The 16946-nt window shown below is 38.7% G+C and overlaps 1 protein-coding gene across 4 annotated transcripts in view; it reads right to left on the reverse strand.

Moving 5' to 3' along the window:
- Positions 1-16946, reverse strand: part of PMEPA1 (prostate transmembrane protein, androgen induced 1) — an 88189-nt gene that overhangs the window by 41346 nt on the left and 29897 nt on the right. The window contains exon 2 of one of the 4 annotated variants that reach the window (XM_070940080.1): positions 13932-14153. The exons of the other annotated variants lie outside the window; for them this stretch is intronic. The gene's annotated coding sequence lies outside the window, so the exon portion shown is untranslated. The remainder of the gene's footprint in view (positions 1-13931; positions 14154-16946) is intronic. 4 annotated transcript variants of the gene reach the window in all.

A 16946-nucleotide genomic window follows, 5' to 3' on the forward strand; every position in this document is an offset into this window, starting at 1 on the left:
CTGACTCCCTTTCAGAGGGAAGAGGTGGGGGTGGAGATCAAGGGGGAGAAAAAAAAATCCCATGAAGGAGAACACAAAGAATTGTGTGTGTGTGTGTGTGTGTGTGTGTGTGTGTATTGTGGGGGGGAAGAGGATGGAAAGTTATAGTAAGATAAAATAAAAAAAAACAGGATAGCATTGAAGCTAAAAATATTCTTGTTAAAAAATCAGGTGACCATTTCAAACAGAAGGCATGAAAATACTCGGACTCTCATATAACCAGAGGGGAAAATGTCTTTTCACTGCAAACACGTATCTGAATGATGTCTAGACAGTCATAAAAAGGGCAATTAAAGTGAAGCTAACTGAAGTAGGCTAATGTCTCCTTCTGAGAAATGGAAGATTTTTTTTTTTAAACAAATACAGTATTAGGTTTTTATTCCCCCAACCCCTTTAAAAAAAGCAAAGGGGGGAGCAGATAAAGGGGTAGAATTTTTAAAAAATGCACCAATTTAAGGCAGTAACATTCATCTAACCATTCCCCCCCTCTACCTTACACTGTTTCCGATATTCTCCCTGCGTCCTGTCTAGACGGTCATAACAATGGGCATTAACCCCCACAAGATGCACAGTGGCCATTTAAAGGGACAGCACAGTGTTTCTCAGTTGCGCACCATTTGTCTGATTTGAGAGGATATCAGCACTTTGTTGTTCAAAATCATATTTTTTCATCCCTTCCATGTAAAAACTCCATGAACCCAAACTGTTGCCTGAAAGAGCCACATTTGCTGGACTTTATTTAAAACAGATGAACAGACACTAAAATTTAATTTAAACAAGAGAGAGATTTGTATAGATTCTGCTCTACTCCTTTTTAATGGATCCAAGATAGTTTGCAATTTAGAAAGAGCTGTAATTTAAAACAAAAATAATACATTGCTCTTGCACTCCATAATTGCATAATTTTATTATATTACTTCTAGCAACAATTCATTTACAGCTCTTCATGGCCTATTCACTCTGCCTTACAAACACATTTCTTTTTTTCTTTTCTGTCCTTTGTCACCTGCTATCAACAAGACTGCCAACAGATCAAGAAATGCTGTTTATTTATTGCAAGTTGCATGTGCAGAAATTAGCAAGTGGATCATATTAGCATTAACTGTTGATAGCTGTAGAGCAAGCAGTCTTTACAGAACACATTTACAAGGATTGCTAACAGCCATCTATACCATATTTTTCGACCTTGAAAAATTTAAGAGATATGCACTTCAACTCCCAGAATTCCCTAGCCAGCAAGATGGTAACCTCTTAAATGCTATCTTTTTTATCATATCCTGAAAATCCTATATTTTCTATGAATCATTCATTATTCCTCCTCTAAAATAACTGCCTTTTTCTTCTCCTTCTCAAACTTCATTCTGTACCTTCATTGTGAATGTGGCTCTGAATTTCTAATGACACATGATTTAGAATTTGCCCTAGCTTGTACCATGCTAATTAAAGTATCTGCCCTTATGTTTATATACATGCCATTTATATTCTTGTATTTATATACATGCCATAAAACAATCATTGTACCAAAAATCAGTAATTTATAAAGGTTTTGACAAAAATAAATCACGCATTGGAGCCAAAGTGACAGTACATCACAAAATGATGCCTCTCCACAAGGGTGAATCTTTGTGATATTCCAGTTCAGATATAATTATCTCCCTCCCATAAACTGTGGACTCCTATGCTGAAAATATATTGGCCATGCAGAACATGCAGTATTTATGAAAATACTGTTTTTTATGTTTTCTAAACTGGTAACTGAGTATATAATAACAGGAAGCCTACTTCAAGACAAGGTCAACTCCCAATAAGGAATTTCCTTGACAAAAATAAATGGTTTGCCAATTCCATCTTCTGGATAGTGTGTTTTTATTGTTATTTTTCAGACTATTCTAAGGCTTTGGATTTTCATGATGTCCTGATGCTGATTAGCTTCCAAACTCTACTGGGAAAGGAAGAGCATTTCCAAAGACAGCAATGGTTTTTATTTTCTGAGAATGCTTGTGAGGCCAAGAGGCATTCATGGAATTGAAGCTGAGGCTGGAGGTTTGTGCATGGTTTTATACCACAGGGTTTCCATTTTTCTAATGAAAAGTTCAGTAAATAAATAAGCAAAATTAGGGCACCGAGTCTAGCAGATGCTAAGAGGTGTTGTCCCTGGGTGCACAAGGGCTTACTGGCAATAAATTACCAGCTCCTTCAGGACTGATGCTCTGTGTTGTTAATGTTACAAATGACAGCTGTGTCATCACAGCAGTGTGCCTTTGCATGTATTGGTGTCTGAGAGTACCAACGAATATCTCATACATACCACACAGGTCTGGCTTCCATATTATTAGCCTATTTTGATGCAGCTGATAACTTTAGACCAAAACTCAGTTTCCAATAATTAGCATTCCACATGCCTGATTCCATCATTAAGATTCTTGTAAAGATGCTAAACCTAATTCCGATTAAGCCAGATTCTGTGTCTTGTTCAAAATCTCCCAACAGTTCATAAATATGAGGATGATGAGGAGGAGAAGGAGATACATATGGACTGGTACCATCTTTTTTTCCAAAGGCTTTCCTTTCTAGTTACTTTCTAAGTAGGCATCTTGGAAGATTGATCTGTTTCTTAGTGATGCACTTCTTAAATGTTTTTGCACCTCTCCAGTGCTGAGCAACTGGAAGGTAAAATATTTTTTAAATCCATGCATAAGTTTCTACTAAGCAATATCATCTATGTCTTTTCTTTCCAAGTATGGAAAATTCTGGTCACTGCCCAACTCACTCTCCTGTCATTCTTGTGACTTTGCCTGAATGCATCTGGTTAATACTGTATCTGCAAAACACATTCAGGCAAAATGGGCAGAGCTCAGTGGTAAAATTCATTTTTTTTTACTACCTGTTCTGTGGGTGTAGCTTGGTGAGCGTGGTGTGGTGTGGTGGGTGCGGCTGGGGAAAAATACTGCAAAATCTCTGTTCCCATCCCACTCCTGGGGGAAGGATATTGCAAAATCTCCATTCCCAACCCACTCTGGAGCCAGAGGTGGTATTTGCCGGTTTTGCAAAACTACTCAAAATTTCCGCTACCGGTTCTCCAGAACCTGTCAGAACCTGCTGAATTTCACCCCTGGCAGAGCAATATGCTTAGGCAAACAGAAGGATGTCACTAATTAAGCCATTTCTTTTGGGTACGTATTACAATTTTTTTAATTTTGCATTTTAGGAATTAGACTTGGAAATCTGTAACATAACATTCAAACAGAGAAGCAATATTAAGATTATTCTTCCTGGGCTTCCAAAATGTACATAATCAGTAGAGTGCAGCAGAGAGATAGGGGTGGAAAGGAATCTAATTTCCTGCTGCCATCTAGTGGCTGTGCAGATTTTTGTAGCCTGAATGAGGTTGTTAGGGAGATAAACTGGAAACAGCTTAATGTTAGAAGTGAATTCTAGAATTGAGACCCTCTCTTCAAGGTAAAAAGATTAGCATGTGAAACATATGATACCTAACAGATACCCTGCAGCTTGCCATCTGTCCTAACGTCATCAGCACCATAAAAAGATTTCCAGTCCCTCCAACTGTAGTATAGCCTCCAGATCAGTGGTGGGTTTCAAAAATTTTTACTACCGGTTCTGTGGGTGTGGCTTGGTGGGCGTGGCATGGCTTGGTGAGTGTATTGGTGGGCGTGGCAGGGGAAGGATACTGTAAAATCTCCATTCCCTCCCCAATCCAGGGGAAGGTTACTACAAAATCCCCATTTCCTCCCAATCAGCTGGGACTCGGGAGGCAGAAAATAGATGGTGGCGGAGCCAGTCAGAGGTGGTATTTACCGGTTCTCCGAACTACTCAAAATTTCCACTACCAGTTCTCCGGAACTGGTCAGAACCTGCTGAAACCCACCTCTGCTCCAGATTTGTTGGGCAACAACTTCAACATGATCTCCAGTCAGATTTTGAAAGTGCTTCCTCAACTCACATCAGCAATCCCTCTGTTTCTGCAAACCAGCATCAGCTGACATTAGATTTTATCAAACGCTACAAGATACATCCATGGAGTATCGTCTATTGGGAAGTCCTAGAATCTAATGGGGGGTGGGGGGAAGCACCCTTTTCCTATAGCTAAATATCAAGCCAGCACATTTTTTGAGTATACAAAAAAATAAATATGTAAAATCCTTTGGCTGATAAGAAAACACCTGGACCATAACAACACAAAGAAGTTTATGGCAAGCAAAGATGGAAGGGAGCTATTACTCTTCTGTCCATGCTTGAGAGTTGCCTGAATGCATCTGGTTGGCATTGTGTGACATGAATGCTGGACTTGATATGCTGTTGAACTTCCATTGTATTATGTTTAATCACCCACGTTGGCATCCAACTGTACAAGTTGGATCATGTTGTATGTGGTACAATCCTATGCATGGGTGCTCAAAACTCAATGCAGCTTATCTCTAAAACAAGTCCTTTAATTACTTAGTTGGAAGTAAATCCAATTACACTGAATGTATAAGGGTATATACACCTTCTTCTTCCCCACACGAAAACAATAAGAAACACAAAAAAAATCTCTAGGATTTGTGATGCAAGCACTGGTATGAATGATAGAAGGAAACCAGACAGCCTGTCATGGAAATTCTAAACTGCATTTGCTTCTCTTTATCATCATTTATTGTACTATCAACATCAATAATTTCAGCCATACTTCTACTGAAAGTCCTTTTCCCTCCCTCCATAACTTGCTTGTTTCTTAATTATTATTTTAATAAGACTTTGTGCTCAACCCACAATAGCCCAAGGGCTACAACTGTTATTTAGACTGAATTTCTCTTTTCCCTGAACTGACACAGATGCATTAAGCTGTCTGAAAGAAATTGCTAAAATAAGTAGTGGAGAATAAACCTGGATTATTTCCCTCTCCCCTTTCAAGGATCAATAAATTATATTCTTCCAAAATCCATATTGTTTATAAGTAGCAAACCTACAAACCTTATGTAGATTGTAGAATTTCCTTTAATATTGTTCCTATATCATTTGCAACTTCCTTAGAATAGAAGACTGTTTTGGAACACAGTTAAGAATATTCCAAATGAATTCAAACATGTGTTTAATTCACCAATCAGTCAACGACAGAGTTCACCCACTTACATAAAAAAGCTCATACGAAGGAAGCCAATAGTAACTTACGCTGTTTGCTTCTAGTACGTAGTAATCAAAGATTTGTTGCTGAGGAATTGGCAAGCACTTTGAGTAGTCACAACTTTAAACCTAAATATTTATTTAGAGGGCCAGACAGTAGATTGTTAACTCTACTGATTTTATGGGAATTACTTTAAAAAGCAACTTTAATTTTCTCGGCAAAATCCACATCAAGAGAACCAGATTCCATGTCCCCCTCCATCACCCATCCCAACAACACGCCTGCAATGTTGGCAGAGTTCCGAATAAAATTTGAAATTTGCAAAAAATAAGAGAAATGCCTCACTATTTAAAAATAATAATAATAAAAGGACAGAATCTACGCATGCAACAATATTGGCTCAGCTGTGTTGCCATGGGAGTATATTTGCTGAGATTCTTTGCATTTAAAGTTCTGTTAATATGTTTTAACAACACCCCCCTTTCTAAAAAATTGAACATCTTGTGAGTGGAACACAAAAATAGACAGAGGAACATTCATTCTTCTATTTCCATGAGTTTTACACTGCTCTAATCTGAGTTCAGCAATTTTAAGAGTGGCCATTTTTAAAATTAACATTATTATTGTCATAATTATGTTTCATCTTGGTCCTCACAACAATTTGGCAGCTTGCTTGAGATGTATTGGCATAGGCTAAAAGGTTTCTGTTTAGGCAGTGTCAACTGAGAATCAGTTGCATGTAAAAACTAGAGTGGGAGTAATTTTGACTAGATTTCAAAAGTATGTTTCTCTTTGGGAGAAGCCATGGTAAAGACGGGAGGAAAAATCTTGTTTAAGAAGTGAGATTTGCTGTCTGTGGATGAATCCTCATTTTATTTCCTAACTTCTTCTTATGGGAAACTATCCACTAATCAGGTGAGAGAAAATTGGTTGGCAACATTACCATAACCTTATGACCTCTGCTAACAAAGAGAATGAAAATGTCTAGACCTTCAGTCTGAATGCAAGAGAAGGCAAGTATTGTATCCTTGAGCTACATGACTTGCTCCAGAGAACTAGTTTTGAGGAGATAGGGAGAGAGAAAAATAAAACATGGCTTAGGCCCGGGGTACTTGCAGGACCATCTTCTGCCATCCTCCCATCGTCCTGTGCGCTCTCACAGAGAGGGCCTCCTCAGGGTGCCACCAGTCAGACAATGTCGGCTGGCGGCCCCCAGGGGGAGAGCATTCTCTGTGGGAGTGCCGACCCTCTGGAATGGTTTGCCCACCGGGCTTAGGACAGCCCCCGACCTCCTCTCCTTCCGCCGCGAACTGAAGACGTGGCTTTTTCATCAAATGGACTGACCCGTTGAGGGAGGTTTTTACATTGTAATAATTGTAATTACTTTTAATTGGATTTTAATTTATATTTAATTCATATTGTTGAATTTTTATCTTGTAAGCCGCCCTGAGTCCTTCGGGAGAAGGGCGGCATATAAATTGCAATAAAAATAAAAATAAAAAAAAACAACTTTGCAAGTAATCTGCCGCAGAGATAGAAGTAAAGGATAAGAGTACATATCTTTTCTAATTGGAAAGTGGGGGAACCAATTTAACACGCAATAGCGAAAGAAAACCAAACAATAGGCCATTTCTAATTTTGGCTTGTTTGGATCTGCCTCCTTGCACTCCAATTGTGCAATGTTTGGACTCTCCCCCCCCTTTTAATTTTACCCTTCAAGTTGATCTAAGGAAAGCAGAAAGCATGTATATGCTTCTTGAGAGGTGTAAGTCCCATTAATTTCAATGGAATCTATTTCTAAGCACACATGAAGAGGTTGTATTAGGTCCACAGAGGGTGAGTTTCGGCCTGCTCTCTAACTCAGCCAAATGAAAGAAATCTGATGGAAACATACACCACCACCTTCCCCATCCCTGCCTTTTGCACGCTGGGTCCTGAATTGTTACACTCTGGGAATTTTTCTAATGAACAATTTGGGTTTCTTTCAAAGCAGGTTGTTACAGGCCATCCATTTTACATGCTCTCCATGTATCTTGAGCACCCTCGTGTAAGAACAGGACTTTAAAGAAGTGAAATAAGCAAACTCACTTGATAAATCTACAGCACGACACAGCAAAAGGCCGCACATCCACTAATTAACTTGTGTTCCCCTGGATCTGATATGAAAAAAATATTAATTCTGGCATTCTATTGCATTCAAGATGGCTAAATGTACACAGATCACAGAAGTCAGGCACCTCTAGAATTCTTATTCCGGCAAAGAGATTTTCGTATTTGTCAAAATGCATATGACAAAAGCTGAAGCTTTCTGTCCTTATAAAGCTGGAAATCAGAATCTGGGCAATGGTGATGGAATCTCAAACTCTCCAAGCCTTGCTAGGAGGCAAAGTTTAGGGCAGAGGTGGGGAACCATGGCTCCTTTATGACTTGTGGACTTCAACTCTCAGAATTCCTCAGCCAGCCATGCTCCTCAGCCATTCTGGGAGTTGAAGTCCACAAGTTATGAAAGGCCCATGGTTTAGAGTACCAACTGTGCCACCAGTCTACTCTGCAACATCAGCTGACTTCAAAGGTCAGTCCCAGGACCTATAGCTCTATAAATCCAAGCCTCAAATCTAGTTCTTTGGTCTGGGGTAATTTGTTTCTGTTAGCTTTGCCTGGTTCTTGCTCACTTTATTTCTTTGATTTATATCCTATATTTGATTTATTTCCCCCAGATGCCTCAGGTAGCATACTGAGTCCTCTTTTCCCCAGTTTTATTTCAGTATGAATTTGGTGAGGCTGACCGAGGGACAATAGTAATCCAATGTTTCTTCTGGCTGGGGAATTCTGGGAGTTAAGGTCCACACATTTTCAACATTACTGAAGTTGAAAAACACTGGAGGAGCCCAATCTCATATTTCATGGTCTCAAGAACATGGCTTTGATCATGGGGGCCCTCACCCAATCAAATTGTTGCAATATTTTCAGGATCAGACTCAATAATATTAGTGAGAGTTGAAGGTTTAAATATACTTCCTTTTATTTACAATAGGCATTCTATATTCACTGAATATTCACAGATAGAAGCGAGGAAAAGGGTGTAGGTGGCTCCTTATATATACAATGGGTGGAGCTATAAGTGGGAGTGGTGAATTATGAATACATTAAGAAGTGAAGAATAAGTTAACCCCTGATACCCCATTCATATACTATTTACACATTAGAGAATAAGGCATTTACATCTGACAAATCCCCCTCTAAATGCCGATTCGTTATACAACACCAATTACATTCAGATTCAGGACAATACAAGACATACAATTTAGATGTTAAATATTTGTGTTGCTTAGAAGGTAAAGGCTTTGTCAATATGTCAGCTAATTGTTCTGAAGTATCACAATGCACTGCTTTAATAAATCCATCCTGAGATAATTGCCTCACATGTTTAAATTTTATATCTATATGCCTGGACCTTTGTCCAATGGCATCAGATCTAGATATTTCAATGGCCGCTTTATTGTCTTCATGCATGACAAAAGGCAAAGCAGGTTTTTTCCAAACATCTGAAATTAAATCATTAAACCATACAAGGTTATTTGCAGCTTTGGATAAACAAACATATTCCGCTTCTGTCGTTGAAGTGGCTACTAGTTCTTGTTTACCAGTATACCAGTAAACTGGACAGTCATTTAAGAGAAAAATATAACCAGATGTACTTTTTCTGCATGATGTGTCTCCAGCCCAGTCCGCATCTGCATAACATGCAAGCTTTGGTTCTTTATTATCACTAGGTTCTAATACTAAGCAAAAATCTAATGTACTTTTCAGATATCTTAAAATTCTTTTAACAGCTTCCCAGTGATACATTGTTGGTTTGCTGACGTGTCTGGATAATAAATTGAGTGGTAAGGCGATATCTGGTCTAGTCCAATTAGATATATAAAGAAGTGAACCTATGATTGATCTATAAAACGTGTTATCCTTGAATTCAGGGGAAGATTCATCAGTATTTCTAAGAAAATCAGTTTGCATAGGAGTATCACAGGGTTTGGCATTGTTTAAATTGCATTTATTTAAAAGTTCTATAATCTTATCTCTCTGAGTAAGTTTGAATCCCCTTCTAGTCTTATTAATTTGAACACCAAGATATTTGTTCACTTTACCTAGAGATTTCAACGAGAAATGTTCATTTAACTTATTTACAAAAGTTTCTCTTCTCTCTTTGTGTTTTCCTATATATAAAATGTCATCTACATAAATCAACACAAATTCAATGTAATCATCACCCTTTTTGACAAAGAAACAGTTATCAGCAGTGGTAGCGTTGAAATCCATGGTCTTAAGTACTTTTACTAAACAATCATACCATCTTTTACCAGATTGTTTTAATCCGTATAAACTCTTGTTCAACAGCCAAATTTCATTTTTGTTGGTGTATTGACTGTGAGGTGCTCTTACGTATATTTCCTTATCTAGTTTTGCGTGTAGATACGCAGTCTGTATGTCATATTGAAATACATCAAGATTGAGTGCTGATGCTACCACTAGAGCTGTTTTGACACTCTCTGTTCTTACAGTGGGGGAATACGTGTCAGTATAGTCCTCCGGATATTTCTGTGCATAACCTTGTGCAACTAATCTAGCTTTATATAGAGTATTGCCTCCTTCTAAGTTCTTAATTTTATATATCCACCTGGTACCAATAATTGTTTTATCTTTAGGTGCAATTGCAGGTGTAAATACATTTAATCCTTGTAAACTTTCCATCTCTTTTTTCATAGCTAATTCCCATTTTTCTTTTTCTTCACGAGGGAGTTTTAACACTTCCTCATAAGTATTAGGTGTTATTGGCTCACCATCCATATGCATTATGTAATCTCTGTATTTATTTGGCATTTGATTTCTGTTGTTTCTAATGACTCTTTCAGGTTTGCTATTGTTATCATGCAAATATCTTGCTTCTTTTTTTGTTAGTGTGTCTGTCTTTATTTTGTGTTGGCTATTTGTCCAAGTTTTGGTTTTGCTTTTATATTTGTTGATATTCTGTTTTTCTATGGTCCCTTTCTCATGAGATTTTGTATCTTTACATTTATTTGGAAATATTTCATTAAGATGTAATTTAGACCAGTTGGCCTGTTCATGGAACACAGCTGTTCTGGAAACTATAAATTTGTTATTATTATCAATGAATCTGTACCCTTTGGTGCCAGTTTCATATCCCATAAATCTGAGTCTTCTGGATACGTTTTCTCCCTTTCTTCTCAACTGCTTAGGTATGTGTACGTCTGCAGTGACTCCAAATATGTGCATGTGTGCTAATTTCGGTTTCCTATTATACATTACTTCATATGGTGTCATATTTACAATACTGGACCAGGTTCTATTTTGTGTGTAATTTGAATAATGTAAGGCTTCTGACCAAAATTGTTTGCTTAAGCCAGCATCCTCCAATGTGCATCTAATCATGGTTTGTAATGTGGAATTCTTTCTCTCTGCAATCCCGTTCTGAAACGCAGAAAATGGACTAGACGTGTAATGTAGCATTCCTCTATCCTTTAACCATTGGGAGAATTCTTTAGACATGAATTCACATCCCCTATCTGTCATAATTTGTTTTATTTTGATATTGTGTTGTGTTTCTATGCGTTTGTAAAATTCCTTAAATTTTTGAAAGGTTTCATCTTTGTGTTTTAATGTATAAACAAACCCATAACGGCTATAATCGTCTACTATTGTCAGGAAGTAACGTTTTCTATAGGTGATTGATGGAGTTAATGGGCCAACTAAGTCCATGTGTACTAAGTCAAAAATTTTGTTAGTTGATCTAGTAGATTTTCTTGGCCTGGGACTAGTTTTTAGTTTTGTAGATTTACATACTGAGCATTCCAAATAGTTTTCACAATTTTTTATTTTGACACCTTCTGCGTGTTCAGTCATTTTTTGTACTACAGGAAAACTGGCATGTCCTAACTTCCTATGTAAGATGTGAGCACACTCATCATGAATTGGTTTACCTATTTTTGGTTTTTTTTTATTGTGTGCATCTGCGTGATCATGAGATATTTTACATTCATCATTGTCACAGTTGCTAATATTTTCATCATCTGCTTCAATACAATCTTCCATATTTGAATCAATGTTATGCAACCATTTTTCCTTTGTTATCAGATAAGGTAGGCCTCCTTTAATCATCACAGTGCCTATATTTATTTTATTCTTCTCCAAAGTCGCTTTTCCCTTTGAGAAAACTATATTAATGTCAGAATCTCTACTTAGTTTTATGGCACTTAGTATGTTATGAGGTATTTCAGGTATTAACAATACCCCCTCTATTTTTCCTAGACCAGGCAAGGTTACATTTCCTCTGCCTAATACTTGAACCTTTTCTTGGTTAGCTACCTTTATTACAAATTTATCTTCTGTAAATGAAGACAATATATTTTTGTTATTAGTGGTGTGATTAGTTGCTCCAGAATCAATAAGCCAATTATTGTTCTCATTTTGCTGTATTTTAGTGTTGTCTTGTTTATTTAATCCATTTAGTGAACCAGATTTTCTATCCTTTGAATTATCTCTGCCCCCTCTATTCTCTTTGTAATTTGGTGGGCTTCTATATCTATGTCTATCTATGGAAGACTGTCTATAATTGTATTTGTTCCTATATTCTGACCTATGTCTTTCCTTTGAAATTTTGGGACAATCTCTTCTATTGTGTTCCCTGGATCCACAATTGTGACATTTAAATGTTTCATTATATTTTTCTTGGAAAGCTACTTTCCTATAAGGTTTGTGTTCTGTGTGATTGCTAGAACGATTTCTTCTTGAATTGTCTTCTGCTATCAATTTATTGGATAGACTTTCTATGGATAAATATCCTAGATTGATAGTGTCTAAATGTGACATAAAACTGTCCCATGATGAATCAAGTGAGTTGATAATAACACTTTTCATTGTTTGGTCTGAAATCACCTCCCCCCTCAAATGCAGCTCAGCTCTTATTTTGTTTAAAGATATTAAATGCTCACTTATGGAAACCCCTGGTTTCACTCTAGATGAAAAGAAATCCTTAGACATTCTTGTGGTGGTAGCCACACTATCGCTGTGAAACAAATTAAACATGCATTGTATAATTTCTGAAACAGTCAGATTAGGTTTGATGCTATGATACATTGCAGGAGACACACTAGATATTATTAAGAAAAATGCTCTATGGTGTAAACAATCTATTTTTAAAGTCCAAGGTCTTTTTGGGGGACTAGTGATAAAAAATAGTAAATTTTCCTTCATAAAGACAACCTGTAGCTGTTGATACCATTCTTGCAAGTTAATGCCATCAACCCTTAGTTTTGGGAAGTCACTGGGTAAATTTCCGACATTATTTTGTCCATTACTTACGACCTGAGGTAGTCCGTGGTCTCGCAAGTGTAGAAAATTGCAAAACGGCATGGGGATGCTCGCAACGAGTCTGCGTGGTTCTCTCGCCAGTTCATGTCTTCCCGGACCGTCTGCGTAGTTTCGCGCATGCGCGTTGTCCATTTCTTCTTTGAAGTCGTCGTGGAAGGTTCTCTCCGTTGCGGCTCGCTCGCTCTGCTCTGCTTCAGACGAGTCAGTCTCTGGTTCGACCTTGGGAGTACTGACGACGGCGGCTGCTCTTCTTTTTCTTTTGGGGGCGTTGGCACTTGCTTCGGTCTGTGGTGTAGGGCGGAATCGACAAGGCTCTCTGGGTTCGGGCGTCGTCGCTTTCGAAGTCAGGATGGGAGCGGGCAGGTCTTGAGGTATCGGCTTGCTCGCTCGCTTCTTCGGTGGCTCTTTGGTAATTTTTAGTTTTGGCCCAAATGCAGCAAAAAGTGTTTTCATTGCTGATTTTATTTGAGATTTTGTTGAGTCATCTTCACTTTCTGATTCTGATTCTTCTGAGGAGTTCGAATCTTCTTTTTCATTTTCGTTGTCTGATAACGTTTTTCGCGCCAGAAATTTTGAATTGAGCATTTTGATTGGCTCTGCTTCGCTCACCTTGGAGGCCTGTTGAAACCAAGATGGCTGCCATTCAAAATTTCGCGCGGGATCACTGTTTTTCTTCTTCGTAATGACTTTCTCTGCAGTCATATCACTCACTATTTTTGGGTCTCTAGACTTCTCATTAGTGATGTTTTTCTCTCTCGCTGCTCCGCTGTTCTTCAGCATTTCTTGGAGGTTCGCGATGAGGCTTTCATCATTCTTCTGGCTTTTTAATAGTTTTAATATCTCTGACCTGAGTTCGTTATTCTCTATTTCAATTTCCTCCTGGTCATCATTTTCGTCTATTATTTCTTCGTCTTCAGTGGTGTATTCTTCGGATTCTCTCGAAATTGCGTTTGTGGGTTCGTTGATTATTTCTTGTTCTGTTTCCATTTCTTTGCTGTAGGCCCTGGTGTTGGGCCTATCTTTCTTAGACATTTTTAAGTTTTTATTGAGTCAATTAACCATCCTCTGCTACCAGCTTGTTGCAATATTTTCAGGATCAGACTCAATAATATTAGTGAGAGTTGAAGGTTTAAATATACTTCCTTTTATTTACAATAGGCATTCTATATTCACTGAATATTCACAGATAGAAGCGAGGAAAAGGGTGTAGGTGGCTCCTTATATATACAATGGGTGGAGCTATAAGTGGGAGTGGTGAATTATGAATACATTAAGAAGTGAAGAATAAGTTAACCCCTGATACCCCATTCATATACTATTTACACATTAGAGAATAAGGCATTTACATCTGACACAAATAACCTGAATATCCTATCACACTAACTTGCATGTTGGCATCAGATATTGCCTATTGCTCCTTGTTTGCTGCTGGACTTGACTTCCTGATTGTTTGGACTCTTCGTCTGTTTCTAAGCCTTTGGGATAATCCACAAGTTCCTGAGACTTTGGGACTTTGACAGAGCCGGTTAAAACTTGGCGAGATCCCTCTGGAAGCAACAGTCCCACGGTTCCTGCTTTCCCTTCAGGCTCTGATTGATACCTAGGGCTGAAAAATATATCTTTCAGTGACACCATGCCAGTGTGCTTTTCCATCACTTCTTGTAGAAATGACAACCCAATGAAATGCAGAAAGGAGAGGCCATCTAACACAGTGATGTCAGCTTACACATATTGTAGGCGAAATGGTACAAGGAAAAAGAATTGGAGCAGCTCACCGTGGCAGACTTTGGAGATGGACTATTAATCCCTATCGCTTTGTATTACTGGCGCTGGATTTAAGGCAGGGATTTCCCAGCCCACTTGAAGATACCTGGGACTGAAATGGGACTATTCTGCTATTAAGTATGATGTCTATCATCTCTCACAGCATATCTTAGACAAGGGACAGCTGCTGTTTTTAGCAATACATGACCTACCATGTCTAGTTCCAGATGAAAAACTGGCAGCTCATGTCTATGAAGTCTATGATGAAAAAAAATATCCTATCTTATAACATGGAACTAGTTACTTCAAGGTTTCCTATATATTTCTCAGAATGGTTTCTCTACTAATCTTAAGAAGTCCCACTCCTCTTAAGAAGTGCCCCACTCCATCACGAGTAAAAGAGAACAGAGGTATTGCTTTGTAATTTGCCATAATATTTTATATTTTTGGAATGCTTTGGGGGAGAAGGGGGTAAAATATATTATACATGCTAGGTGTCATGTAACCCCTACCCAAAACAGTTGCTTCTCCCTCTACAGGAAGCCAGGGGTGGGTTCTAACTGGCTTTACTACCGGTTCTCTTTGTGTGCGTGCTTCGTGCGCGATCGCCTCTTCGGTCGCACGCTTTGTGCGTGATAGCCGCGTGCATGGTCGGTTCGCTCACAGGCACACCAAACTTGCACTTCGCGCAAGCGCGTTGCGAATCTGCCCACCTGAGGTGTGGCAATCCGCTCTGCCGCACCTCTCAGCTGGGTGAAAAAAGCAGGCATATAAGGTCAGTATACCGCAGGGGCGGGCAGGAGGGCCCAGCTCCCGAAGACAGAGAACCAGTTCGGTGACGTAATAGCGTCACCGCTACCGGCTCACGCAAACCGGGCTGAACCGGGAGGAACCCACCACTGCAGGGAGCATATTTATTTATGTGTATGTGTTGATCTTGCATTGACCAATTTTTCTTTTCATAATCAGGACTACAATTTAGCTCCCATTGCATTACTGGGGGGAAAAGTTGCTAAGGATGAAACCAGGCTGTCCAAATTCTTAGAAATCAAATTGCTTTCTCTGCCACATAATAAATATTAGGAGGAAAGGTGATGGCAACAACTTCTACAACGCAATCCAGGAAAAGAAATGGCTTCTCATGGAAATATACTTGTTCATTCCCAGCAGGAACTTTACAATTAAGAATGGGCCATGCTTTTTAAGCCATAGCTGAGTCTTTCAAGTATGAGATCTAGCATAATAGAATGAAAGGACTGGAAGGGACTTTGAAGCCACCTAGTTTCAACACCCTGACATTTCAGATATCTACAGGATCTCTTGTAATGGCCCTCTAACCTCTACATCTGTGTTTCTCAACCTTGGTAGCTTGAAGATGGGTGGACTTCAACTCCCAGAAACACTGCTCTACATAAACACCTCCATTGAAGGAAACTCTACCATTTCCTCAGTCTCTCTGTTCTACTGTTTTACAGCTCTGTTTATTACAATTTTTCCCCCCTGAAGTCCAACTAAGATCTGCTTTTTTAAAAAAAACCATTAGTTCTGTGCTGAGTTCTGGAACCATTTCTGAACAATTCTGTGCTGTCTTTTGCATCCTAGTCCTTCAGATCCTTGGAGACAGCTATCCTGATGTTATCCTAATGGCAAATTAAGCAATGCAGTCCCCTGCAGGCTACATTCCCAGCACCACATGATTTTAATTTCTTTTTCATTCTTTGTTTTATATATATAAAGAAATAGCAACCTAGCATTCCGCAGAGCAAGTCATCAGCTTCTTGCCTTGCCTTTTTAAATAAATTTGCCACTGGACCCCATAATAAGAATGGTAGATAGCTGTAATTCTTTGTTATTGGACCCTAAGAGCGAGCAAAAAAAATAAAAGGTAAATATATCCTTGGGTTAAGCTTGATTTCTCAACTACACATCCCTCTAGCTTTTTTTTTTTTTTTTGGCAAAGTCTGAAGGGGGTTTGTCATTGCTTTCTCCTGGGATATTTTCAGTTTAACATCCAGCCACCTGCTCTGGAATTCCTAGGGTTGTAATCACTGAGAAGGAGCAGACCACGAGCCAAGGGAGCCCTAGTTACAGTGCTGCTTTCCAGACATAATTTGGACGAATGCCAAGACATGCTTTTCACCTGTTGCCCAGAGAAGGAGGTGCTACTGATCAGCTGAGAGCGGAGATGTTCTGGTTCACGTATTATGGACTCCCTTCATGAGGGCCCATTTTAGGGCAGCAAATGTGCCATATTAAATGAGCAGCAGGAACAAACTATGAGAAAGAAGAAGGCCAAAGCATTTGAGGTCAATTAGATTATATTTCCTATGGGAGAGTAAGATGTAGGCCTCATCTCAGGATTATTCCGTACTGTACCAGCACGGATTTTGACCATGTTTGCATCTGGCTGGTTTTGTCTCATTTAAACAGGCTTGAGTTTGACTAGAAGTTGGATAAGTGACTTTATCACAGCTTCATTTCCCCAATGGTATTTAGTGGTCTGCAGAAAGCAAAACAACAACAACAATAATAATATGCTACTCCAGCCAATATAAAGACTGGCATTAAGGCAAATTAAAGTAAAATTGTTAATAATGCTGCAAATTTATGAAGTTAAATCAACCTTCCGGTAAAT

This window comes from Pituophis catenifer, unplaced genomic scaffold (assembly GCF_029215685.1).
Source record: "Pituophis catenifer annectens isolate HBS135680 unplaced genomic scaffold, rPitCat1.0.hap2 SCAF_3, whole genome shotgun sequence".
NCBI classification, from domain to species: domain Eukaryota; kingdom Metazoa; phylum Chordata; class Lepidosauria; order Squamata; family Colubridae; genus Pituophis; species Pituophis catenifer.